Source organism: Rhodamnia argentea, unplaced genomic scaffold (genome assembly GCF_020921035.1).
Source record: "Rhodamnia argentea isolate NSW1041297 unplaced genomic scaffold, ASM2092103v1 Rarg_v2.25, whole genome shotgun sequence".
NCBI lineage: Eukaryota > Viridiplantae > Streptophyta > Magnoliopsida > Myrtales > Myrtaceae > Rhodamnia > Rhodamnia argentea.
The window spans coordinates 47,819-72,472 of NW_025955873.1; the positions used below are offsets into that span (position 1 = coordinate 47,819).

General features: G+C 44.2%; 2 non-coding genes across 2 annotated transcripts; both read left to right on the forward strand.

Annotated features, from left to right (window-relative positions):
- Positions 1–9,781: 9,781 nt before the first annotated feature.
- On the forward strand, positions 9,782–9,855 carry TRNAF-GAA. The gene has a single exon. It is a non-coding gene; the product is annotated as a tRNA-Phe (tRNA).
- Positions 9,856–9,979: 124 nt separating this feature from the next.
- TRNAP-UGG lies at positions 9,980–10,054 on the forward strand. The gene has a single exon. It is a non-coding gene; the product is annotated as a tRNA-Pro (tRNA).
- Positions 10,055–24,654: the final 14,600 nt, after the last annotated feature.

Below are 24,654 nucleotides of genomic sequence, written 5' to 3' on the forward strand. Positions count from 1 at the left end.
TTCGACGGATGAAAGAGCGCATAATTCAGATGTTGCTTCTTTGGACGCGGAAGGATCAGGATCCCTTGTTTCGGTAGAAAGAAGATCTGTTGTTGGTTAGTAAGTCATGGGTGAGTAAATAAAAAGTAGAATATGACATCATTTTAAGCTGTTGGGTACGAAACTAGACGTTCCTTCGCCTCTTCTTCTTTTTGTGCCACATTCAAGCAAGAAAAAAGCTACTCTTCTTAGCAGTTGAACAAGTGAATGGAATGATTCTTCCCCCGAGGGTGACTTCACTACCTGGATCCTCATCTCTTGAACTCGTTCTGGCAGCTAGTTGAATGGCACCGCCATCTCATCTAGTCTAGATCGATTCCCTAAGAGTTTCTTCTCTATAAGGCGATTTGGCCCATTTTATCTTTCCTCTTTCTCTTCCCTGGAAATAAGGAAAGCCTTTCTTTATCACGACGGCCTTCCTTTATTCGGAATGAATTCGTCTCAAAAGAAAGAGCTAGCGAACCACACCAATTCCATTCCATTTCTCTCAGACAGAGCAGGATAGCTGCCATCAAGCTGCCCCTTTAGAGCGAGGGCGAGACCAATGCTATCAAGAAGAAGGAAGAATAGCCTTTATGCCTTAAGCCTTGAGCGAAATCATTGACCTTGCGCCTGGTTTGATTATAGGACATTGCCGCATTTCATCTCAAAGAGGATCTCACTCTTTCTTTCGGGAAAGGGAAGGTTAAAATCCTTTCCTGAGCGTGATGCCACTCCTTATCCTTACTACAGTAAAAGTCTATGCAGTAAAAGTAGCTACTTTTGTTTTGCTTTCTTTTCTCCCAAAAAATGGGATAAGTAAGACATCTGCCATAGACGTCAGGTCTGTGTTCAATCGAGAGAGGTACACGTTGTCCTTTCTCTGGTGTGCTTCCTTCTTCTAGCTATGATCCCATCGGTATAGTAGGATGATTACCTTCGCACACTTACTAATCTTAAAAAGGCAAGGAAGAAGCGAAAACATGGTTTTCATGTGATTAACTTAGGGAAGATTCCTAGCTACTTAGAAGGCATCGTTTCAGTGGTAACAGTATTGCCGGCTTCAAAATCGACGAGGATTTTCATTTAAAGCCCGCCCTATCACTATATCTTTATAACGAGCTAATATCCTAAACGGTGGGCGTGGAGAAGAGCATGCCTATTTCCTACTTTGAGGAGAAAGCTCTGGTCGAGCACTACGATGACAGGTAGTCATTTTCCCAGACGGTTTCGAGTAATCAAACCATGTTTGTCTAAAAATAATTAAACGACACGACCTACTTCATTAGGCATACATATTTTCCGAGTAGAATGAATACTTTAACCTATGACCTGAAGACTCGGGATAGATTTTGGAGTACGAACGAACTGCTCGAAAAAGGGACGTAGGCTAATTAGAAGATTAGCTGTTTTACTTTAGAATCACAACCAGTTCCAGAGTTCATGAGAGCTTATCCTTTCCTTTTTAGACACAAACCGATGATCTTTTGCTCCCTAGAGTCAAAAGTAAGGAAAAAGAGGAGTTGAGAGGGCGTCGTCAACCCGGGTTTTTTATGAAAAAAATTATCTGTCGACAATAGAATAAAAATGACAGATCGAGCGAGAGGTTGAGCGTTGAACCATTTCAAGGAGCCAGAATCCCAAAATGAACGGCGGCTCCTTCCCGAAGGTTTCAGATTGTAAAAAGGATAAAAATTTTCAATGCTTTAAGCACTCGCTAGCCCTTATTGACGATCGAGTTGGGAAGAGAGTGGCAGGTGAGCATGCCGACGATGGGTAGAGGCCCTAGTATAGGTAAGCCCGAAAGGCTGCCAAGACTAGGTAGGGGTACTACTAAATCTACGAAGGAAGGCCTCTATCTATCAGGCTAACAAATCTGCTTCTCTATGGGAAAAATCGAAAGAGCTCGGGGAGAAAGCCCCCGAACCCTCTCTTCTTTTTCCTTGTGTTAGACCGTTCGTGACCCATACGTCTGAGACGGCGAGCTACTACTTAGAAGTACTATTTCTAAACGAACTATCTGAATGGAAAGGTCCTTCATTCCATTTCTTTATTCTGAACGGAGTGAGGGTTTTCAATCTTACTGACGGCACGAAGGAGATTATAGACCAACTAATGGACTAGTTTAAGAAAGAAAGGGATTCTACCACACACAGCTTGCTTCGAGACTGAAAGGAAAAGTGATCCTATTCCTCACTGCTCACGAAAGATAGGATTGGAGACTGAGGCCCGAGACTGGAACGAAGCATGGATTGGACGACGATACCGACCGGGACTAAAGGGTTACTGGACTGTATAAGGTATACCGTTGACCGAGCGCAGTGAGGGAAAGAAGAGAAGTAAAGAAAGCATGAAGTAAGTAGAGCGTGAAGTAAGCACTCCTGTAAATAGAAGAGTTGTCTTATGGGCAGATATTCTATTTACCAACCGACTGTACACAGAGTGTACAGGGCTAGGTTCTTGTCGGGATTAGTTAGTACGAATACGATGTTAGAGAATCCAAAGAAAGTGATTGACCTCTCGATGCTTTGAATAGCTATCTTTTTCGAGCTAAGCAAGCAAGTAAACGACTTGAAAGCCCTTGCTGATCAATCCCAAACTGCCGTAAGACTTTCTCACCAAGGGAAGGGGATTCGGTAAAGTCTTCCGTGGCTGACTCCTATTTCCTTGATTCGGTTTAGTAGGAATGGGAAGTATCTGCCCCTTGTGCAAGAGCTTGAAGATGACTATTACTATAGGAAGAGGTTAGCGCTTTGGTTAACAAAACCATTAGATTAGGAAGGAAACTCTTTTTCTTTGCACTAGAGATGCAAGGAATAGAAAAGCATCCCACGTTCCCACTATGCGGTAATATAGGGACTGCCTCTCTTTCCAGAAGCAAGAGGAGCATGGGCGGCTTCGCACCTTCTCAAGCGCTACGCCCGTTGGAAGGGACCCAAGGAGCGGTAAGAAGACTTGCTTTCTGTCTCACATGGATAAGAGTCAGTTGCGTACCTGGCTTGCTTGGAGAGTGAAAATCCTTACGCGGTAGACCAATAGCAGCGGATTCAGTCCTTTCCCTTCTTTCTGACTTTCATGCCCTACTTGCCTGAGATAGAGATCAAAACAAAAGCGGAATGCCCGAAAAAGCAAAGACAGATTCAAAAGTCAAATGCACCGGGATCATTTGTTGATACTTCTCTTGAATGGACAGTGGAATTACGGTGGAAATGATCAAGTCAACCATAGTCCTGCTACTAAGACTAAGTCCTGAACCAATGCGACTAGAACCCCGTATTCGCATTCTCTTTCTCCGAATGCTTCAAGGAAGGCGAATATTAAGAAGTTTTAGAGCAAGAACACTTTTTCGCGCTCAATCCCTTGCTTGTTCTAAAACTTCTTACTAGCAGCTCTTCCTTTACACCTGAGAACAACCTATTCTTTTTCACAGCAAACCATGAAGAGTCGAAAGAGTTCACATATGTTGAGAGCTTGCAGGCAGAAGAATAACTAAAAGCTGTCCGATCCAATGCAATCTCAATCACTACTTGTAAACCTGCGAAAAATGCGAAAGGAGCCCTCATCCCCTCTCTCCTCTCCCACTCCACACCTGAATAGATATAGGGTGGCCTCGCCTTGGAAGGCTACATTCGATTTGGAATGGATCTGTAAAAGGCTAAAGCAGCCCTACTTTCACTATGCTATTACTGGGTGGGACTACTCCACTACTGGGAGAGACTGACTGACTTACTGATCCAGATAGAGCAAAGACTGACGGTGAGGCTTCTTTCATAAGGTGGGCAGGGCGATTCCTTTCTATTCCTGCTTCCGTAAATGACAAAGGGAGAGGGTTGGTATTCTCATCAAGGTTTATCCGGTCGCTGAGCTATTCTTCGCTCCTGGCGGACCATTACGTGTACTGTCTACTCTGCTCTTTATGGAAGAGCCGACTCCAGAGGATAGGTATGGACAGTTCGGGTGGGGACCTGACCCGACAAAAGCTCTTTTTCGTTAAGATAAAGAGGTATCTGGCGAAACCAAACTGAGATCTTGGAGCAAGGACGTTGAGATCAAACATGAACCTGTCCGAGCCGGGAGCAGTTGATCCGTATACGTATACTTCGTAATGGAAACTAAACCTTCCAAAATAGATTGGGGAGAGAGCTTAGAGGTGTGCACTGAAAGGGGGATCTTATGTCATATGCTGCTCGAAGGCGAGAAGAAGTTTCATCGAATGCTACTTTCCTCGATGAGGGACCACCTAGATCGGATTAGAAAGCAGTGGACTACTCCCAGTTATCGACTTCAAGCGGGGAAAGCTAATTCAGTAGTTGATTTGGGAACGAGTCGAGCATTTGAAACAGGAGAATAAAGGCTTTTTAAATATATCATCTATCGGTTGAAAGAACCATCTTCGTGGCAGATGATATATTTAAAATCCCAAAAGCCCCTGACCTTAGAAGGATGTAACTTACTACTCTTGGAGTTAAAGAGCATATCTTTTTCTATTATTGGTATTTTTCTATCTCGGAGTGGACTAAGGCATCAATCTGAACTCCAAGCCCTATCAGCTTGCCGGATAAAAACGAAGCCTTAGAAATTGTAAATTCATCCCTCCAAGCGGATAAAGGCTTCAACCTATTCATCTATCCTATCCCTCGCTTTACTCTTCTCGGAAAAGGTTATCCCATTTTCTCCGGGCATTGATAGCGATTGATCGAATTGCTACTCTGGTTTGAGAAGCTTTTAAGTTTTCCTTATCTCTCGTGCCTTTCTTTGAACTGCCATGAAAAGAATTCGAAATACGTATATCTGGTACTCAATAAACCGCCTTCGCTGGCCAACCCCTATGTCTTGGTACTCTACCCTCCCATTCATAAGAGAATGGTAGTTGTCACCGGAAGCAGGTTAAAGCAGTGAGTTGAGTAAGTCTTGTCAACAAGGCTTCGCACAACTAAATACTAACACACTGTTCACTTCTGTACTTCTCCACCGCCAAAACAAAATGACTTATGCAATTCATACAGGCACGCACGAGCGAAAAACGATGAATTTACCTTACTTAAAAGCTCGCGGGCCCCGGCTATGGAAAAGGATCTGTTATTGTCCATGCCCTAGCCGTTGCTTCCGCTGGATCAATGGGATCCCAATCTCGATTTCCTAGGTATGCTTGCCCTGTTCAGAAACTGAAGCTACTTGTTCTCTTTCACTACACCAAACCCACGAACTTTCACCGAAACGCATACAGTTGATTCCACAGGTACCACGGGCATGCTAGTAATGCCTGTTGGACTTTGCAAAACTTATTGCCTAACCTACTGGAGGAAGGAAAAAATCACTTAGCTGGTTTTTTTGTCGACAATCGGAACCTGAGAATATTCAAGGACCCGTTACCCGGCAGGGGAAAACCAACAGCACAGAGGCTCCGCAGCAAGAGGAGCCACAAACACGATTGTAGAAAGATACCAGGATTATACTCAAACAATATCAGCGGGACGACAGTGGAGAAAGAAGAAGAGGTTTTTAGGCATTGAGAGGACACATGCTAAAGGGTCTACCTACTTCGTTACAATGGTTCCTGATGAGAACTACCTAGATGCTGCATCAAGGTTAGTTGTTAGGGATGGGGTAGAAATGTAGTTTACGTTTCAACTGGATCAGTTCGCCCGCAGGGACAAATGAATCTTTCTTCGGAGAGATAAATCCTGTTCCCGAAGACCGTGCTACTTGGCTTGAGCGGTACCTCATAGGTATACTGCTGGACATGGAGGCCGGTGGATCGATCGGCGGGTTCTCACTTTGGCGAGCGAACGAATAAAGCGCATTTCGAGCGAAATTCCCGTTCTAGTGGAACTGTCTCAACCTAAAAGAGACTTGGTTGGTGCAAAAAAGGAGTTGTATCCATTGAAAGGCAAGATCAAAAAAATCTTATTTAGGGCTCGACCCGGGGTCTTGGAACTGACTAAGGCCATAGACTAGAAGTATGGTCTCCGATAAGGCAGTTAGAATCAGATTATCCAATATGAACTCCGATTGCAGTGAGAGAGGCAGGTCTAGGAAGCCTAGCTACTTTCTTTATCGAGGACTAAACTAAGAAAACTTTCGCTAGCAATTCTTTTTCACAGCTTCAGTAAGAGCCTATCTTTTCTCTAGCCTGGAGCCGGCACTCCTCAAGCAGTTAACCAGATGTGGGATCTTTCCCAATATCCTCTAAGCCTACTTATATTCTCCGAATCTGGTTCAACCTTGAAAGCAGTCAATCAAGCAGCACTGACCGCTATTCCATATAAAATAAAGGATAGCATAGAGCTCTTACACAGCGCCTAATAGGCTAGCTTCACTATACTATAAAGGCTAGATTTCCCCGTGGGAGAAGTTTCATCTCCATCTCCGTCACTCAAAGCTTCGCTTTCCCTTCGCCCCTTTCATCTATCTATTCTGGCTACAGGGCAAGGTAGATGCCAGTTTGCTTAAGACTTGGAGTTCGAAGTGGAATGGATCTAATGAGCTATTCCTCGCATCTCCTCCTTGTTGAAGGCAATTGCCACTAATCCTCATTGCTGTCCTGAGCCTTCTTTTCTTATTTATTATAGGAATCTCGATCAGGTAAGCTATTCTTCTTAGCAGTTGAAGAAGTGAATCACCCCTAAGCTTGTGTAGCCTATGCGAAGAAAGCCTAGTCCGAGAAGACTAAGCAGACTTGAACTCCTTCCTTATAGTAGAAATTCTGACAACAGATGCGGATTATGTATCAAATGCCGCTGATGCGTAACATATTGAGTTGGACAGCTTTCCTTGAGCAGATAGGACACAGCGCCATCAACAGACATACTCGCAAAGAAAGCACCTACCCTCGGGTCACTGAACTACCTTTAGAGAGAGATTAAAAAGGCTAGTTAGAGCTAATTCGGCAAAGGTTAGGTTTGGTTTCCCCTAAGGGAATGTTAATTGGAAAAACATTCCTAAATGTCGGCGAATCGCGGGTTAGACTTAGAGTCTGTTAATAAGAATAAGATGTTTTAACTCAATTTACATTTCCTATTAAGGAAAAGTGCTCATAGAGAGAAGGCTATAGAGAGGCCTAAGAGAAGAGCGACTCTCAGGAGAGCGAGGAAAGCTAGCAGCTATCATAGAGGACAGGTCTTATCCCTACTTCAATCAATAAGGTATTGGAAATGTGAATCGATTCAAGTCAGATTACGTCCTATGGTAGACTACGAATTTCATACTCAATGAGGGGATACTCTTTGAAATATTCTTATACTATAGGCTAACTCATTCCCGGAATCAAGTTCCTATACTCAATCGAGGAGTGATAACCCGCTAATCCCTGATCGGAGATGATCTACGTTAAGATAAGGAATAGCCTAGCATTTTTTAGGTAACTAGGAAAGAAAGAAGATTCACATATTCTCCCTATATCTTTCAAAGACCTTACCCTTTTCACTCCAATTTCAAATAACCTAGAATAGGTGAGATCGTTGAAAGTCTTGTTAAACTGCTTTCTAAGGTGCCAAGCGATAAGAAAGCACATCCACGGAAAGGGGGTTAAGCTAAACTTAATGTCTATGAGGCGGAAGGAAATTCCACATTCAAAGATGAAAGATAGGGCTTAAGCTGGACTTCTTGCTTAAGAGATTGATTCCTATAATAGATAGATTGTTAGTTACTAGGAAAAAGAGGCATGCTATCATGTCTACGAAGACTGGCTTTTTTCACTTCTTAGAAAGCCACAGCAAAGCTTAATCCCTCCCTTAAAGTATGAATGAAAGAAAAGATCTTCTTCTCACTCATTATATCAGATTCATTATTCATGAATGTTCTTATCCTCTTCTTAGTGACTAGGAAACCTACCCTCGATTAAGTCAGGGGATAGCTCTCTGGATCCTAATGGCATTTTCATTGATGAGTCTAGATTGCCGATCTCTACTAGCTGGGAGTGTCCATACCTTTACCTTTCGTCAGGGCAAGAATGGGGCTGATAAGTTGGCTAAGGTGGGAGTGAAGTCGAGCACAGCCTTTGTCTTCTTTCGCTACCCTACTCCTCCGCTCAAGTCTCTGAAGGTCTTGGGCTGACTGGTAGAATCTATAATCATGACACTACCAACTGCTGTTTTTGGCATTCCACTTGGGATTGGGACGAAATGATTTGAGATCGCTAGTCTTAGAGAGCTTGCTGGATGAGAGCAGAGCAGACTAGTTAGAGGAAGGCGCGAAGCGTAGTAACTTCCGGAATGAATGAGTGCAACAAAGTCTCTTATCTTCCCCCTATGGCCTAAGAAGGAAAAACTGAGCAAGATAGCTCAAGCAAGAGCCACAGTGACTGCAACAAGAGGAAAGCCACCTCACCTTAATCAGTCAAGCAAGCTATTTGAATAGGGATTATGAACAGGCCCTTACCTTGGCCTTAGCCGTTCGATTGATTGTTCTAAAGTCGAAGTCGTTTCGTTAAGTCGAATTGAAAGGTAAGTTTTGTCAGTGATTAAATGGAAAGGGGGAGCGGTTCGGTCCTACTCTTGAACTTTTAGGCTAATTAAATGAAAAGCCGAAACAAAGGCCAAATATCGGCATGTAACTGAGAAAGATGGGATTCGGTCAACAAACAAAGGAAATTAAAACACTCCCTTCTTTCTATCGACAATGATGAAAACCAGAAAGTCAAGCCTTTCACTTCATTGTTCAAGCTCTTGAACATGGGTTGAGTTCATACATTATGAATGCTTTCCTATTCAAGACATACTACCAATTCCTTTGAAGCTACTACCACTACCGAAGCTGGCTTGCTTCTTTTGCTTACCGGTTGGTTGGGGTTTTGAAACCAGAGAAAGAAGATCCGGTTGGGCTTTCTAGCGATGGGAGATTAGTCACCGGAAGACTTGCTGGCTAGCTCGTGCAATCAACTAAAAATTCCGTCGCCTTAGTAAGCTAGCTTTGGTTGCTAAGCAAGCCTGGTTCTCCGGGCACTACGGTAGCACGTGGATCGATCATGACGAGAATGGACTTATCCGTAATGTAATGTAATAGAGGAGTCACAGTCCAGTTCCCCCTCCCTTCTCGACCAGACGAAGGAGATCTGAATGGAATTCAGGCGGGTAAGGGCTTGGCTTGACCCTGTGTCCTCTCCTGGTCGGGTCGGAGGCGAAGACTGGCAAAGTTCATCATTCAGCGGTGGGGTCTTCATAGAAAAGAAGGCCTCGCCCAACGAATGGCAGATTTGGATGGAGTCTCGCTCATAGATAGAGGAAGAGTACGCGCGCTAGCGCGCTACGGCTTACGAAGTTGATCGGATCAGATAGCCCTTCGGGCAACCAACCAAACCCGCCACATCCAATTCCGATCAACAACTTGGAGGTATGGCTGAGTGGCTGAAGGCATTGGTTTGCTAAATCGACATACAAGAAGATTGTATCATGGGTTCGAATCCCATTTCCTCCGGCACGGAAGTGGAACGGGCGGGCGAAATGACGTGAGAGAAAGAACCTCTTGATGGAGTCCCTAGGAGGACAGAATAGCACTACTTAGTGACTAGGAGCGGAGAGCCCGTTGCGCGTTGTTTTTGTTTGACCGGCCTATCTTCTTTCTATAAGCAAGCTCCCTCCGGCCGTCCAGCCCCTGGACGGCTCTCGGTTCTTGAGCATGTTGGGAGATTAGGCGCCAGTTGAAAGAGCTGCTCGAAAGCTTGACGAACAAGCTAAAAAAGCCCTAACTATTTGATTAGTAAAGGGTTTTTCCCTGACTAGTCAAGGGGCGCTATTCGATGAATCAAACAGACTTTAGGAAAGTGGTTCAGGTAGCTCAGCTGGTTAGAGCAAAGGACTGAAAATCCTTGTGTCAGTGGTTCGAATCCACTTCTAAGCGGGCAAAGGGTCCAAAGGAAAGGTAGCCGGGAGCGAGACGGATTTTGAAATTCAAGTGAAAGAGGAAGCCAAAAAATGGGAGCGCTCTTGCACTATGGTGGATCTATATGCTTCGGAGGGTGAAACGAGGTGTAGCGCAGTCTGGTCAGCGCATCTGTTTTGGGTACAGAGGGCCATAGGTTCGAATCCTGTCACCTTGATGTGATGGGCCGAAGTGCCAGCCCAGCCCGTCGCCAGTCGGCGGGCGAAAAACGCACATAACAGATAGAATCCTAAAATGAAATCTCCTATTCGAGCTGTGAAGCGGCTTATTTCGAGATTTTCCATTTTCCGTAGATTCATTCTTGTATTTTTTCCCCTGCTAAGACACTCAAAAAGGGAATGAAATGAGTCATGAGAAACTTTTCTTCGAGAAAAGGGCGGAACGACTACAACCAGCGCGGTTGTTCCTTATTTCATTTTATTTTTCTAAGCCTTAAGCCATGCACTGAGTTACTTACGGAATCTTGAGGCGGACTACGGCTTCAGATGATTATGCGGGAACAGGATTCGAACCTGTAGTCTTCAGGTCATGAGCCTGACGAGTTGACCAATTCCTCTACCCCGCGTCTTCCCCTTCCCCAAGATATCGCCGCTTCATTTGAACCAGTAAACTTACGCCTAGGATCAAACAAACTGAAGAAATGAGTCCAGGCACAATGAACATACTTGCTAACACCCAGGCCCACTCAAACTTTTCCATCCTTGTCGTTATCATTCGATTCCGTCAGAAAACGGACTCCTACTACTCCTCCTTCTCCTCCTGAATCCTCCTCGATCCTTTATTACATAACATTTTCGGCCGCTCAATATCTCGCTCTTTACTCTTACGCAATATGGTGATTTAAGTATAAGAGTGACTACTGATTTTCTACTCGTAGTTCCTCTCTTGTTAGTCTACTCGTGGTACTGAGAATCTCTCTTTTTCTTCTTTCTATTTTCTTCTTTATTTTGAAGAAAGGTGGATCTATACGGGAAACCAGAGGTAGATAGTTTAATAAGATCCTTTTCTCCTTCCTCGCGGAACACATACTAAAACTTGCTCCGTCGAAGGAGGAAGAAAACAAAAGAAAGCGAAAGCTATGAAACAAAGGAAATGGACTGGTTATTTACAGCTATTTATGCCATTCCCAACCCCAGAGGAGCTCAGGAAATATATTCAGATTAAGGAAGGGGGCGGGGAGCGTAGCTAATATGCCCTGGCTTTCACGCAGTGGACATGAATGAAGTTGTCTCAAGAGGAGAAGGGGGAGCCCCAGTGAGACACTAAAGGTGAAGAAAATGGGTTGAGTTTGTCTTGGAATCCAATCTCATTGATCTGGCTCACTCAGGCCCAGCATTTACAATATCCGGCCGGGTCGAGCCAATGGGCTGGACAGAGCCTTATGTAATCAAGCCTGGAGGCTTCAGTTTCAAGAAGCTTTTGTCAAGCACCTCCCTAGAATGCATTCCGATCACCATCCAATTTTTATTTAATGTAAGGACTGTCAGTTCCACAGCGTACACTCAGACCTTGAAGAATGGAAGCGGCGTGGTTGACACATCCGGAATTCCCAGATTTTGTTCAGAAAGCTTGGTGCTTTGAAGAGGGTTGTATTGCAGAAACCATAGATCGCTTCACCAAGGCTGTTAGGGACTGGAATCAGACACCTCACAAGGATACTCGAAAAAAGAGAGATCTGCTCTATATACAATAGAGTTGGCATAAAGCCAGAGATCGAGGAGCTGGGCCTGGCGAAGTCGAGACATATGTGAAGCATTCCTTCGTCAATCAGGTTCTTATCCACAGTGAGATTGGTGGGCTTGTCATACTGATTTTGTCCAAGGAACCGACGCGAAAGGAGCGATTCCTACCCCTGGATGTCTACCACCTCTAAAAAAAAAAATGGGCTAGCTAAGGACCCAAATCTCACTTACGAGCCTTACTAGTCAAATAAAAGGGCTCTACCATCACCAAAAATGCATCAACATCTTTCAAACAAAGGCTTACTAATAATAGAAATGCTAGATATCTAATCTTTCAGGTTCAAAGAAGAGGCTCCTAGTCGTTTTTTTTTCATATAAGAAATGCAAAGGGGAAGATTCCTGATTCCTAGCCTCTCTCTTCTTTGACATAAACAAGTTCGCTGTCTAATAAAATCTCAACAAAAAGAGGTGATAGTCTGATCTATCAATGGCCAATCAGGGATAAATATAGGTCCTTTAATGAATCCCCTAGAGAAGGATAGGGGAATATCTTTACTCTATTCGCACTAACGTTAAGAGAAAATGAAAGCTTCTTCAGTACTCCTTCGGTCAAGGAGATGCCCGAACAATCATCTGTATCAATAAAAAAAAAAAAAGGAATTTTTCTGTGAAATCCTGTTATGAGGCATTCACTTACTCAGCCGAGAATTCATTTCCATGGCTATTTGGAAGCTAAACTCTAACACCCCTAAAAAGGTTGCCATTTTTGCATGTGAAGCTTCTTAGGAGCAATTTGAACTGGTGAAAATCTTAGAAGGGGGTAAGGTGTATATTAATTGGTGTTTTATGGGCAAGCAAGAAGGTGAAAGTACTAACCACTTGTTGCTACAGTCTAGTGTGACCAGAGAGCTTTGAGAGCTGCTACTATGTGTGGTGTTCAATAGGTCATGCCGTACTTGGTGAAAGAAGTTTTGCTAAGCTGGTTTCTTTATAAGAAAAGGAGGAATACTAACAGGATATGGAGAACAGCACCCGTTTGCTTGTTTTGGTGCGTCTGGCTGGAGAGAAATAGGAGTTCCTTAAAGGAAAAAGAGAATAAATAAAGCGGATCCAAACTTAAATATATGTGCTATTTCTACTACGAGTTATTTCGAATGTTTTGCTTCAAATGTCTTACTTCAAGACAAAAGGGTATGCAAGGAGCAGAAGTCATGAGAAAAGGTCCCGGTTTCGGAAAAGACGCAGCATTACGAGCTATTCGTATAAGTGAAAGGGAGGGGCAAAGTGAAGTTCATCTGCCATGCCTCCGGCCTTTTCATAGGAATGAATGACCACGGTGGTAGTACATTCTGGCGTAATAGGAAGGCTGGTGATTTGGCGAGAGTTCTTGATAAGGGCGGTTATATAATAGAAGGAATTGAACAAGTTGCCGGAATTTCAACAGTGAGTTCCCGGGTGAGATACGGATTAGAACCTAGACGACCGATGCAAAAGTCTTTCGACTCTCATGTTCAGTGGTGCTTAGAGCTTCTCTCCAATAGGGTAGGGTATTGGTGTCCTGTTATAGGTGTAAATAACGGTACGTACTAGGAGCCAGGTTTGGCCATTCGATCCATTTTTTTTTACTATTTTTTCTTACTATTAGTGAAAGCGGAACTACAACTGTGCTTTTTTCCCTACTTCTACCGAATCCTCTCTTTGATGTTAATGCCGCTTAGAAGCATAGTCCTTACTTTACTGAAAGCAGGAAGCATCCAAAGCAATCCAACGGAATTAAAGAAAGCTAGAGTGTAGAGTGCAGTCGGAAGTCAATTGATTGACCATTAATAGTGGAAATTAGCCCTCGTAAGGTATTTCTATCACTCGTCCGGCCGACATTGAAGACATAGCCCTAGTTCTCAGGTAGAATATAGGGTATAGGGATGATAAGGCATCTGTCTCCTTGCAAGGAAGAGGTTTTCTTGCTAATGAGATGAGTGGGAGAGCTGCTTTCGGTCGAGGAGATAACTTTGATTAAACCATTTCTTTCTCGATGCTTTGAATAGTCAGGAAGTAAACTGGAACATGATATATAGGTAGTGTTCGCTTGTTAGGCAGTTGCAGTTATTGATGCTTTAGATCGGGAACATGGCAGAATAAGACAAGGTGTTTAGGTTTGAGATGGGTCTCCAGGAGTGGGCACGGAAATAGCTGCAAAAACGAAATCTGCAGGACCTGGCCTCAGCAATTCGAGTAGCAGAAGGCTTGATGGAATTAAGGAAGAGGCACGTGACTGCTTGACTAAAGCAGTTAGATGAAGGGCGGTGGATGGGATAAGAAAGTAGGCAGTCGGCCAAGCATGGCCAGCCAAAGAAGCTCCCTAAGGTGGTGTCCCTGGTTCCAGTGTGCTGAACGATATTTTGAGACTGAGCACGAACCTCCGGCTTCGGACGTGAGTGACTTCTCGGTGCTCCGATTAGCTCAATACGATTAACGAAGATGCTATATTGGGAAAGTCCGGGGTTACCTTATTCATTCATCGTCGTCGACAAAACCTGGTAACGGATTTTATTCTTCCATTTTATAAACTCCGGCAGTATGGACCCGCTTAGCAAAGGTCTACTTGTCGATCTACATCGGCCTCTTGGACTCCGGGAAGGCAAGCAGCATCCCTTTCTCGATGAAGTTCTGCACGATTTGGTTAGTTTAAAAGTAAGCCTGAACTTACTTTAAAGTAAAGTCTTTGCTCAGCCCGAACATTCCTACCTTGCCTCGAGCGCTAGGGAATTTTCCAAAGGATGGGTGGGATGAGGCCGGCATCAAAGCTTTTTTGGCAATCAATGTATAGACCAGTAATTTCGTAGTATAGTAAGTCAAGATCCGACACAACATCACTGTCAAGGGCATTCTTCTGAGGCAAAAAGAAAAGAGTTGGGCAAACAGAGGTTCATTTTTTTCTTAGATGCTGTGTGCAGCTGCCTTCCAACTATCGGAAATCCGCTCCAGTACGGACGCCGGTACACTTCCTCGCGACTAGCGAAGTCATACTTCGTTATGTTATTCCGATCCGTCAGTATGGTTGAGTAACCTATCCTGCTGAGCTAGATCCAATCTTTCCATATTTTGGATCTCATCAAGGCATTCTCCATTTCTGAAATTGTGTAGCCACAAGTAGTGGGGAGTACAACCCAGAGGAGCCAAGCCCATGACCACCACTTTTATAACATCAGCATTGTACAAGTATGATTACAGATATCACTGTGTTGTCAAATCAGAGGCCGCAGAACAGAACGTTCTAATGGTTAAAATTTTAATAACCTGCCTTATTTTAATAAAAAAAAAGCCAACAGTCAAAAAACATGGGAGTGTCAAGCTCTTTCTCCCTTGTCCTAATCTGCTTAAAGTGAAAAGACTCCCTCATTTTAGAGAGAAGCTTAGCTTTGCTTGTCAGCACATAGCTAACCGCTCTGAATGATAAAAAAGTTATCTTATCCATCGATCCAATGCACAATGCTAGCCGCCAGAGTTCCAGTGAAGCTGATGTATCTGTCGCCGCCTGCAGGTGGAGGTGGTGCCATGGTGGCCTGTGAATCCTGAGTAATAGGCAGAGGCAATGTAATGACAGAACCTGTGATATTTGGAGTGGCAGAATCAGATGGACTGGCAAGGAGTCCAGGTGAAGTAGAGCCTGGCCGATCTGCAAAAGGACAGCTCATCCAAAATCACATGTCGAGATATATAGACCCGACCGGAAGATGGATCCAAAGAGCGAGAACCCTTATGAACTGAACTGTACCAAAGAAAAACACAACAGATAGACTTGGGAGAGAGTTTTTTCTTTCTGTAAGGCCCCAAGTGAGGATAACATGCACACCCAAAAAGTATCAAGTGACTCTAATATGACACTGAACCAAATAGGACCTCATAAGGGGAACGATTGCTTAGGACCGGTAGGGGAAAACGATTGTTTAAATAAACAGCGGTAGAAAATGCCTCAAGCCACAAAGGGCGGGCTTTTGGACACGCGGAAAAGGGAAAGTGGGGTGGAGGGTCTTTCTCAGCTAGAGTTGGGGGCGGGGTAGAGTCTCATCGGTCAAGGAGCTAGCAGTCACCCGAGCAGAAGCGGAGGATCCAGATACTTGAATTGACCTTCACTCTTGAAAGCATGCAACAAAGCCAACGAGAAGCTTTCTTCCATTAACAAACCCAGGAAGCCTTCTTAAGAAGATGATTTATCTACGTATTCCCCTGGAACCGACCTATATTCAATCAAGGCAAGTCAGCCTTTGAGGTTTCCTGTCGAGATATACTCATCTGAGTCTGAACCCGCTTCGAGAACCAGATCTCATCGGGATGGAAAGGAAAACGAGTGAAACCGCACTTCATTCATTAATTGAATTTTTGAGTACGGAATCAAAGGAGACCTGGTTCACCTCTGTGGCATCATCACTTACGCAACTTAGTTAGGAGGGATCATAGTCTCTTCTATCTATAACCGGGAAAGGAGCGGAACAGGAAGACTTGGAAAAGTATGGATTGTGAAAAGCCTTGACTTATAGATGAGATTGACAGAGAGAAAAAAAAAAAGCAAAGTAAGAAGAGAAGCTACCTCGATAGGAAGAAGAAGAGCAGAAAGGAGAAGATTTCCCGAAGGCTTCAAGCCCTGTTTCAGCTGAGAGCATTGATTCCCCTGGAACCTCTCTTCCATAAAGAAAGCAGGCAAACTCAAAGCATTAGGTCTCCCATTCTTTAGGTCAAGCAGGCACAAGAGGCCATCAGCCAGGAAGCCAGTTTCGATCTCAAAGTCTATGATTGATGAGAGTAGGGGGTAAAGTGAAGTCAGAACCTGATCTTGCTCTCTTCTATCACGGCATTAGAGGAGTGAGCCCGCCCTTCATTCATCAGGTCTCAAAGTAGAGATTGTCTGATAGGTAGGTGGAAAAGCTACAAGCCATCACCCAAGTTCAGTGCCGTCTTTTCTTTCTTGAGGAGAAAGAACCTTCTTGAGTTCTCACTTGATCTCATGTCGTCTTTTTTCCCTTAGATTATGTCTTCTTATAGTAGGCATTCTCTTTCTAGACAAACAGTTTACAATATCGAAAAAGGCAAAAGCCACTAGACGAGAGGGGCAAGCAGCGATAGCAGCTCGACCTTAGGAAGAAGTAAAGGGGGAAGCCTGATCGGACCCAAAGGCCGGTACCGGTACATGAGAAGCACATTAAAAACTGTCATCGCACTGTCCACAAGAAGAAGATCAGCAGGGTAAAAGTTGAAATTTCGTGACTTTGCTTAGCTTCCAGTCTTGAATGGAAAAAGGAGAAGCTGCTTGACCAAGAGGCAGAGGAGCCGCATAACTTGATTCACATTTTCTTCTTGATTAGAGGGGCGTAGCGGCATTGGGAGAGAGGTCTCCAGGCCAAAAAGGAAAGCAATCGAAGGAAAGGGTAGAACATGTTCTATTTTCCGATCTTTTTTGTCCCAGTACGGAGATCTAACAGTCAAGATGGAAAGAGAGGGAGTTGGAGAGAAAGCATCAACTATCTTCTATACGTGATTGGATTTGAAGAGAGGGATTGGCTTTAGTCACCAATTCCATTCCTGGCTTCACTCTCTCTATGCGGTTGCTGACTGCTTTGCTTGAGTAACGAGACTAGTTCCGACTAGGCCATTTGATAACAGATAGGTTGGCTATTACTGAAGCTTTTAAGAAAACAAAAGGCCTGCCCTTGATGAGAGTAGGGATTCGTATAATCATTAGAGTGGTTCTACCCTTTCATTCATGTCTGATGGATCAAAGTCCGGAGGTCTAACAGTCGATTAGGTCAGTAGCGGAATGCCATTTGACCTTACCGAGAGGTTCAATAGCGCGTTCAGGCCCTCGGGAGAGGATGAATCCCTATTAGCGAGGAGTCCCACTATCGAATCCAAGAGGTCTGAAGCAAGGAGTGCTCGCCAGTCCCACCCCATAGAAAGGGGAAAGGTAGAACCGGATCTCTTCGTTAGCCTATGAATAAGAGAATCTGAGGTATGTGAAAGCGCTCTTTCGGGCGAGTGAGTCACGTGCGTTCAAGTCAAAACAAGAGAAAGTAACTCGACCTTAGGCAGAGGAGAGACAGCCGCTCAAACAAAGAGAGCTTCTTGATCCACGTATCTCATTGATTTAGCGATAGGGGCGGAATGCCAAGCCGCTCAAACACCATTCCATTGGGGGAGTCCCAGCCTTAGACGGACAAGACAGAGGCCAGCTTAGGGGCTGATTGACTTAACCGAATAAAGAAAAGTGTGGTTTTCCCATGAGCTTTCTCTAAGCTATTTCACGATAGGGATTTGGGATAGACTCAGACGCTAGCAGTTCCTTGTGAGATAAAGCAAGTCGAAAAAGACGAATCATCAAATCAATCAGGTTCACAGTTGAAGTATGTCCTCAAGATGCATCTACTGAGACTATGATTGTCGGAGAGGGCTTTTTAAAAGCATTGATTGTGTTCAATCAGCCACTCTCCTTTCTTTGACGGCCGGTGGGGTTGAAAGCAAGTCCGGGCACTACCAAGCATTAGCCCAAGAGAAGCGATATCGCAAACTTCTAGCATTTCAGGGCGAGGGCAAGAAACAAAGCCAGTTTCGCTTTCAAAGTCTGCAAACCTTGTTCTCCCCCCCCCTTACACAACCGGGTTGAGGACTCATGTAAACTTCTTCCTGTAGGTCCCCGTTCAGGAAGGCATTTTGAACATCTAATTGGAACAGAGGCCAATCTCGATTCGCAGCAATAGAGAGCAGGAGACGAACAGACTTCATCTTGGCTACCGGGGCAAAGGCTTTCTCGTAATCTATCCCATATGTTTGAGTAAAGCCTTTATTTAGCTACTAACCTGACCTTTTCCTCCTTTCCCCCATAAAGCTTCTCTTCACCCAGTCCCATATCCAATTAGTAGATGGGGAGACTCAAAATAAAACAAGACGCATTGCCTGTGATTCCTTTTGATAATGAATGAAAGCATTACCTTTTTAGCTTTCTTTTCCGGTAGTTGATAGGGACTCGCCTGCTAGGCATCCCGTATCGTACAGATCATCTGATCGTAGACCACCCTTGGTTGTGCTACATCCGGTCAGGCCAGTCAGCTGGTTCGGGGTAATGGACGGAGAGTGGGCATGTGGTCTCCCTGTCGATCTCTTTCTGGACAACATGGATTTCTTGACCTCGTCTTTCTTCGAAAATTTTCTTTCCTTCCGGTGTGATTGCATTAAAACAACTTTCCCCTGTAAAGCCACTATTCAAAATGGAGCTTGACGTGGAAGGGGGGATGAGAACGAAAGGCTGAGAGCAGTGCCCGCTCCCTTGTGTTTGAGGGAGTTGATGCGAGCTGGATTTACCACCCTCGGCCCCCAATGCTCTATTATCGATGCATCAACAACATAATAGTAGGCGATCAAGGTTACAGCGTCTCCCCGCCGATCCGCCTCAATAAATGACTCGCCCGGGCTTTCTGTCATTCAAGGGAAGGCTCATGCCCTCAATCGAAACCATCCACCAATGATTCAATAGATTCGATTACATATGGTTGTTTTCACCCATAATAGTGTTACGAATCCGCCCTATATAACAGACCGTCCTCTTTCAAGATCCGTGCATTTGTGGTTCCAACGTTTCCAGAGCTATTCCAACTCGCTGCTTTCTCCTCTAATGAGTTCATAAATGGTTGTTCCTGCCGGGCTGAACTCCTACTGGGATAGGAACTGATCAATTTGAGCTTCCCTTCATAACGAGATTGAACTTCCCAAGCAGACTTTATATGTCTTGTGTCCATCACGACCTTCATCATATACGTATGCAAGTAGCTAAATTGCCGGGTTCGGAAAGAAAGGCACTACTTCCCCCTCTGCATCCCTTATTGGAATAATAGGGAAGGAAAGACCTTGCCTCACACCGGAAGCCCCTATCGTCGATGATACTTCTTTTTGGGGAGAAGTAGAGCAACAACTCAAAGTCGAATTACTTATGTGCAAGAGAGGTACATCTTCCATAACCGACTACTTGAATCGTTTCAAAGCTATTTGTGAGTTGAGTTGTTGGCTGCTATTCAGAAATCTGTTTCAGATGATGATAAAGTAATGTATATCTTGGACGGGCGGGCTGGATATGGTCTTTGTCACTTCGGTGTCTATGAGGGTTCCCTTTCCCCCATTCAGTGAACTTAGGTCGCTCCTGCTGGCTGCCCGTTACAAGCCTATGCCCGCCTCCTCCACTCCTCTGGCTACTGATTATGCGTTAGTCAGTCAGGTTCAGCAAACCACATCTGATAATCGAGGACGGGGCAGAAATGACCGGGGTCAGGGCGGAGCTCAGACAACATCCTGATTTTCATCTATATCAGCTCGAGCGAGAAAATCCACTTTCTTTTTTTAATCAAGTAAGGGAGAACTGGGAGGCGCAGCTCGGGCCTAGAGATGTGCGTACCCTCGACGAGAGGGTTCCAAACCTAATTAAGTAGGTATGATTTCTATAAGAATAAATTAACCTCCGTCTTTTTTGAAAAAATTTTTCCTGAGTTTTTTTATGGTTAGAAAAGGTAGCTTGCAACCAACGTGCTTGCGCTAAGCAAGTAAACTACCTTCTTTCCTCTATTCTCTTGTGAGTGCGGGCGTGTAGAAGCTTATCTTTTTTTTTTACTTCCCACTTGCCATACGGTATATGGTCTAAGGTCAGCGATCGAGTGAGTGCATCGAAGTTAGGGCACAGTTGCATGGTTGTGTTTCTAGCTACGTGATAAGATGGAGTCGGGAGACGGAGAGTGAGATATGAACCCTGGATTCGTGATCGTATCAGTATCCCGGTTCGATGCCCATCTAATAGCCCTTTCTTCGGCAACGGTCTTTCCCAAGCAAGATGCACTTCTTACCGGTTTTCACCCTTTTGAAGTACCTGATAGAAGAAACTATTAGATAGATAAGGAGTTAACGGATGCTTTTTTATCATCAAACAGCGGAAAATTCAAATACCGGAACTCCCTCGGCACTTCCTTCGTCTGCTTTCTTCCGCCAGTACTCTTCTTGCTCCTATTTTACTATTCGATTATCTTTTCGCCTGCCTAAACTCACCGACCTTGCTTGGATATTCCTTTGACGTACGTGAATTAGGCCCTTGCTTGGCGGGTCGGGCGACCGGTTAGCAGTAGATCCTTTCCATATCGAATAAAGGAAGGCATCGAGTAGGGCTTCCCAGACAGAGAAAGATCGGGGTTTGGAGGCGGGATGATCGATGGTACCATTTTCTTCCTTCCTGACTGACCGAGCACCGGCATGAATCTTTCGTATGTGAGTCAGTTTTCCATACCCAATTCTCTCACATGATCGAGACTCTCCTATCTCCATTTCTCTGGTCACATATTAGAGTGGAAAGAACCAAGAAAGAAGGGTGGTGGGTTGGGGTAGGATATACCTTACCAGATACCTTAGATCTTGCTATGCTTGCTGACTTTTGCTACCTATTCTATTCTTGACACATTAGGGTAGGAATAATAGTAAGCTGAGCTGCCTATCTCGCTGTGAGCGCTACCTAAGCACTGTTGAAGGCTCCAGAGAAGCTGGAAGTTGGTGTTTGGTAGTATGATGTAGTTGTTTGGGTTTGAAGATGTTATTTTGGGAGCGGGTGGTCATTGAATGAGTGCGTGTGGGTAAAGGTTTCGGCGAATCTTGGGAAGCTTATATGACTAGGGATCGGCCAAGGCATAGTGTGGTGGCTGAGCTTGGGAAGGAGAATCAAGCGAGTCAGCTGTGGTTAAGGGTTGTGATTGAGCGTGGGAAGGAGTAGAAGGTTGCCGAAGGTGTTTGATGATCTCCATTGGGGAAGACAAGGCACCAGGCTTTCTCCGGCGGGCTATAATGCCTCTTTCTTTAAAAGAACTTGGCATATCACTGGTGAGGAGATTATTGAAGCAATAAAAGAGTTCTTTGTCAGAGGTAGAATGCTTGGTGTGATGAATGCTACTGCAATTGCTTTAGTTCCTAAAGGAGAAAAACTCAGACTACATTTGCAGATTATAGACCAATTGCATGCTGCAATGTAATCTATAAATGTCTTACTAAGATACTGACAGAGAGGATCAGGCTGGTGATTGATAAACTCATTAACCCTGCTCAGGGTGCTTTCATAAAAGGGAAAAGAATCTATTACAATATTCTTCTTGCACAAGAACTCTTCAGAGGCTATCATAAGACTCACATCACACCTAGATGTGGTCTTAAAGTTGATATCAAAAAAGCTTATGACTCCATTAGTTGGAAGTTCATTGAAGAAATGTTACTGAGTTTGAATTTTCCCAATGATTTTCTCCATCTTGTTATGGAATGTGTTAGAACTGCAAAGTACTCTCTCTCTATTAATGACTTTCTTTCCTTGCTAGGTGCAAAAGGCTTTTTGTCGGTCGCCGAGAGCTGGAGTTCATCCAATGCAGCCCTTCTCTTCTATACGAGACCACCAAAGGACTGAAAGCTTGCTTAAGAAAGAGCATTCAAGGAACTGACATTTAACAAGAAAGATCAGATGCCCGGCCTTGTACACCCCTTTCTCATTACAGCCCAAACTCAGGCTCGATAGACCTATTAATTAAAGAGAGCAGCCTATTTTGCTTTGCAGCCACCCTTTTGCTTTTTCTTTTCATATGGACTGAAGCCGGCCTTTTGTAGTTGACTATAAAAGTGTCCTTCAGATCCCCACACTTAGGTTATACGTCCTAGATAGAAGACTCCGCTAAAAGACTAGGGCTATGGTAACTAAACCGGTGTCGGCTACCGTTGACTGGGCTATTAGCCCTAAGCCGAAGCGCTGGACTGCACTCTAAAATGCTTCTTCTATTGAAAGACGAAGTCCTCGCTCGTGACAACTAGACTTGCAAACTCTAGACTTCTACTTCACTCTTAAAGATGGTGTCCGGGGAAGAGCTTCGAGCAGTGGTATGATCGGGACAGGGACTTCGTTCAAAGACTGAAAGGAGAGGGATGACACCCGTTGCCATACCCTGGTAACCTAACACCCTTGTGACAAGGTTAATAGTTTTTTCCCTAAAGAGGTACATGCACTGTATAGTACTTTTTTTCTGTCTTTATTCACTAGTCATCTCGTATCTTAGCTGAACGGTAACCGGCTTCGCGAGACCATTTCGGTCTACGCTGGAGACTTTCTCAGTCCCTCTGGCTAGGCTCTTTGGGCCGACAGTTTATCGATCAACTAGATGACTGACGCATTTGAACAAAGACAGAACGAATCCTATCCTTATATACACAATTTTTACTGATGCCCGTGTGGTGCAGACTCTATTTGAATGGATATTCTTGTTACCCTAGTTGAATTACGCTCAGTCCTTCATCTTACTGACCTGTGCATATTCACTCAACCCAAGGCAGGAGATAACTTGGATTACCCGTTCTGCACCTGGATGACTGAATTTCATGCTTCAAAGCAGAGTGGAATCAGGGTGGAAACCCTAGAAGTGAACTAGTCGAATTCCAAATAGGCTAATGAGTCCGCAGCACACTTTCTATATCCGTACCTCATGCCCCAGGAAATAGTTTCATTCGACTGAGAGTTCCGATCAACAAGGACCGACGACGATGAAATAAAATAAGCACATCTCCAGTAGTACACTTAGCTTACACCTTCTTTAAACTTTCACATGAATTTGAAGCACATTTTTACGAAAAAGTCTTTATTATTATATTAACATAAGCATTGAACACTTTAGACTAGGTTTTGGCCCATACATGCAAACACAACAAATAAAACCAAACAAAGAAACTTAGCATAGATAGGAGTCTATCTCCAGTAGGCACCGGAGTAGATCTACACTAAAAAAAGACAAAGAACACCAGACATGTTTAATTTAAACCTTAAAAACTAAAAGAGTCGACGGACTCTTTTAGTTTTCTCAGGCAAAAAGGCAGATTACTGCCTCCACGATCAGTGCCTGCTGCTCCTGGCGTAGTCCCTGGAGTCTTTCTTCTAGTTCCCGAATTCTTGGATGGCTTGCTTCCATTCGGGCTTCAATAGCAGCCGGGTTCACGGAGCGAAGATGCCTCAAGAAACCATTTAACATTCTTCGACTATTTCGAAGAGCATTTTCTATATTTTCTATTTCAACGTGAATTTCAGCAAGTCGCTGGGAAATGGCGAAAATTTGAGCAGGGAGGGCCATGGCTTCTCGATATACACTGGTAGAAAACTCTTTTCCTTTTTTTGTTTTTGTAGAGCACAAAAGCTTATCGAGCCTCTCTTTATAGAGTGTAGAGCAATTCCGCCAATGCAGTACGAATTGCATGGCTGGCACAATCTGAGTACTATAACCACGCTGCCTGTATGAAAAAACAAACTTTGCAAAACCGTTTCACCTAATCGATCGTGGTGAAGTCAGCAATGGATTCGGCGGATCATCCACGTCACGCTAGGATTTGGGGAGGACATTTACGAGAGTGAGGTGAGTTTTAAGATAAAGACGGGGGTTGATTTTTTTGCTCTAACTGGCTGTGAGCATGGGAATTGCGTTGCCGAGCAGAGGGCGGAGAGGAATTTGGTGTTGCAGGATTGATGACCGGGAAAGGGTTGATAATTGGTTGATTTTTTTTTAGCAGGTATATTGGTATGAATGAACATATTATAGATATAGAATGTAGAAGAATCTCGCCATACGGCACGAGCAGTTGAGTACAGTACTATCATGCCTTTGTTGTGTGAAGAAACTAAAAAACTTGCGAAGCACGCACCTCAATCACCCTCTGTGTGAATTGAACGAACTGACAAGTACAACCAGCTTAAGCTGGTTTTCCACCTATTTGTGAGTGTTCATTTGAAGCAAAGTCTAAAGTACATATTCGTTGCCGATTTGGGGTTATGATGGAAGATACTGCTGAGGTACCAAGTACACACGTGATTCTGCTCTGGCAGAAGTGCACGCGCAATTCAGCTCTGGAAAAAGTCCCTGAGGTACAGAGAGAGATGAAGTTTATAGTAAACTTCTGCCTCTCAGATAGCTTTCTTTTCCAACACTTCTATGTGGAGATGGATGTAATATTAATATGATTGATAGTTTAAGTTTATGCAGTTTTC